Genomic DNA, 335 nt, shown 5'->3' on the forward strand with positions numbered 1-335 from the left:
ATATACTCCCCCCCAAAAAAAATCCAAAAATAGATCTACTTAAATGCATCTCCCTCCAGCTACCAGTTCAACACTACCTTTTCTTCTTCCTGTCGCTCAGATAAAACTCTGCCAGCCACAATCCAACCGCCGCCACGAAGACCATCGTACCATTAGTCAAGGCCCACCACAGCTGAATCATCTCCCACAGGAGGGCTGCGAGAGCCATAGTAGACTTCCCCCAGGCACTGTCGTCTGAGGTTTTGGACAAGAACCCATTCCATTTAGACAGCGTTGTTGATTAATCGCAACGCCTGATAAGCATTGTTAACACCAAACCATGAGAATTAGATGAT

Source organism: Penaeus monodon, chromosome 24 (assembly GCF_015228065.2).
Source record: "Penaeus monodon isolate SGIC_2016 chromosome 24, NSTDA_Pmon_1, whole genome shotgun sequence".
Lineage (NCBI taxonomy): Eukaryota > Metazoa > Arthropoda > Malacostraca > Decapoda > Penaeidae > Penaeus > Penaeus monodon.